We start from the raw sequence: 3265 nt of genomic DNA on the forward strand, positions 1-3265 counted from the left end.
ACTAAATTTGAAAGTTCTCCCTCCATTCCTATCTTTTTGAATAAATTAAGTAGTATTAGATATAGATCCTTTTTAAATGTCTGATAGAATTCTACTGTAAATCCATCTGGTCCTGGGCTTTTTTTAGTTGGGAAGTTTTGTATTACTGTTTCAATTTCCTTATGTGTTATGGGTCTGTTTTAGCTGTTAATCTCTTCTTGGTTTAGTTTTGGTAGTTCCCATGCCTTTAGATATGTGACCATTTCTTTTAGGATTTCAAATATGGTAGCATATAGGTTTTTAAAGTATTCCCTTATAATGTTCTGTATCTTTCTGTTGTCTGTTGTGATATTTCCCCTTCCATCTCTGATTTTGTTGATATGGAGGTGCTCTTTCTTTCTTTTGGTTAACTGGGCTAGCAGTCAGTCCATCTTGAAGAATCAGCTCTTGGATTCATTGATTCTTTGTTTTCTTTGTTTCGATTTTATTAATTTCTTCCCTGATTTTTGTTATTTCTTCTTGTCTGCTGGGTTTGGGCTTCATTTGCTGTTGCTTTTCAAGTGTCTTGAGTTGCAATGTTAAGTCATTTATTTATATTCTTTCTGATTGTTTGATGTAGGCACTTAGAACTATAAACTTCCCTCTAAGGACTGCCTTCAGTGTGTTCCAGAGGTTTTGTTGTGTTGTATTGTCCTTTTCATTTAATTCCAGGAATACTTTTATTTTTTTCTTAATTTCTCTTTTGATCCATTCATCATTCAGGAGTGTATTGTTTAATCTCCATGTGTTCATGTGGTGTATAGGGCTTCTTCCGGTGTTGATTCTAAGCTTTATTTCATTGTGGTCTGATAGAATGCATGGAATTATTTCAGTCTTTTTGTATTTGTTGAAGTTTTTTTTTGTGCCCAGTATATGGTTAATTTGGAGAAGGTTCCATGGGGTGCTGAGTAGAAAGTACATCCTTTGGTGCTTGGGTGGAATACTCGGTAGATGTCTGTTAGGTCCATTTGATAAATGGTATTGTTTAATTCAGATGTCTCTCTGCTGACTCTCTGCCCTGTTGACCTATCTAATAGAGACAGTGGGGTATTGAAGTCCCCTACTAATAATGAGTTGGGAATAATCTGGGTCTTAAAGTCCTGTGGTATTATTTTTATGAAGTTGGATGTACCATAGTTTGATGAATATATGTTCATGATTGTAATATCTTCTTGGTTTATTGGTCCTTTGATCATAATGAAGTGGCCCTCTTTATCTCTTCCAATTAGTTTTAAAGTCTATTTTGTCAGATATTTGAATTGCAATCCCTGCTTTTTCTTAGTACCATTCGCTTGGTATATTTTTTTCTATCCTTTCACCTTAAGGTAGTGCCTGTCCTTGAAAGTGAGATGAGTTTCTTGCAGACAACAAAAAGATGGGTTTTGTTTCTTAATCCATTCACCTAGTCTGTGTCTTTTGACTGGGGAGTTCAGTCTGTTAATATTTATAGTTATTAATGAAAGATGAATATTGAATCCTGTCATTTTTATTTCTGTTTACATTCTTGATATAGCTGTACTTTTCCATAGTTATGCCTTCATTCAATTTCTTTCCACAACCCCTTGGGTATAGTTGTTCCTTTCTTCAGCTCTTTGTATTGCTTCCAGAACTCTCTGAAGGGCTGGTTTTGTGGACATGAATTCCTTTAGCCTACTTATGTCAGGGAAGATTTTTCTTTCCCCTTCAAGTATAATAGACATTTTGGCTGGATATAGTAATCTGGGTTGGCATCTGTGGTCATTTAACACTGGGAATTCTTTGGTTCAGGCTCTTCTGGCTTCATAGTTTGCATTGAAAATTCAGCTGTGATCCTAATGGGTTTTCCTTTAAATGTGACTTATTTTTCTTTTTCAGCTTTCAGTATTCTCTGTTTGTTCTGTACGTTTAGTGGTTTTACTATGATGTGTGTGATGAAATCCTTTTCTGGTCCTGTCTATTTGCTGTTCTATATGCTTCTTGTATATATATGGGCATGCCTTTCTTTAATTTTGGTAAATTTTCTTCTATAGTCCTGTTGAAGATCTTGTCCATACCATTATCCTGAGATTCTTCTCCTCCCTCTATGCCTATGGTTCATAAGTTTGGTCTTTTTATGGTGTCCTAGATTTTGACATGTGAATTTCTTTGGTAGTTTCTGATTCTTGTGTGAGACTTAAGTCTTCAAGTTTAGGTCTGCTTCTTTTTGTAAACTTTATATGCCTTTGTGGTTTACTTTTTGGGCATGGAAAGCTGGTTCGTCTAATCTTCTGGTCCTCTCTTTTGATTTTATATTGGAATGGTCAGATTGCTTTTGTCTTCAGCAGTTCCCACAGAGGTCCAAGTCAGATGAGGATCAGATGCTCTCAGGCTTTCCCCTAAGGTCTGGATCCTTCCAGGAAAGATTTTGTCCTCAGGAATTTGGGGGTTGGACTGGCCTGGGAGTGGGACCCCGGAAAGATGCTGGTCTAGGGCAGCTGGTGGCCATGCCACCCAGAGATGCAAAGGAAAATGGGGGTGGGAAGAGGTCCCAAGGGCTCCTGGGACTGCACTGAGGAACTGTTGGTCTGGATGCAAAGGACAGGAAGCCAAAAGGTCAGCCCTGGTGACCAGGAAAGAGGCTGGTGGGTTCTGCAGCCCAGGGAAACAGAGGGAGATGAGGGCGGGACCAGGCCTAGAGGGCTCTTGGGGACCTTGAGAAGGAACTGGGTCCATTTGGATGCAAGGGATCAGGAAGCAGTTGTGGCCCTGGGCTGAGACATCAGCCCTGGGATCCAGGAAAGAGGTTGGTGGGAGGGAATCAGAGGGAGGTGAGAGCAGGGACAGGCCCAGAGGGCTTCTGGGGACCACAAGAAGGATCTGGGTTGTTCTGGATGCAAAGGAACTGGAAGGGGAACGTAGTGGTTCCCCTTCTGTCTGGGGCAGCAAGACAAGGAATGGGACAGGACACAGGCTAGGAGGAGAGACAGTGGGGAGAGATGGGAGGATGAATGAGTCTGGGGGAATCAAGGCTCTGCGGGCGACAGGCCAGCTGGTCGTGCTGGCCCAGGGAAGCAGCACTCTATGATTAATTTTTAAGGAACCACCATAATATATATTTTCCATAACAGCAGCACTGATTCCCACCAATAGTCCACAAGGATTTTAAAATTAGGATAGGTACACTAACAAATATTATTTCTAATCTCTCTTTATCATCATCAACACTCCTCCTCCTCTTCCTTTCCTTCTTCCTCTTCTTTCCTTTCCCCCTCCCCCTCCCCTTCCCCCT

Source organism: Nannospalax galili, unplaced genomic scaffold (genome assembly GCF_000622305.1).
Source record: "Nannospalax galili isolate Female #2095 unplaced genomic scaffold, S.galili_v1.0 scaffold241, whole genome shotgun sequence".
Classification (NCBI taxonomy): Eukaryota; Metazoa; Chordata; class Mammalia; order Rodentia; family Spalacidae; genus Nannospalax; species Nannospalax galili.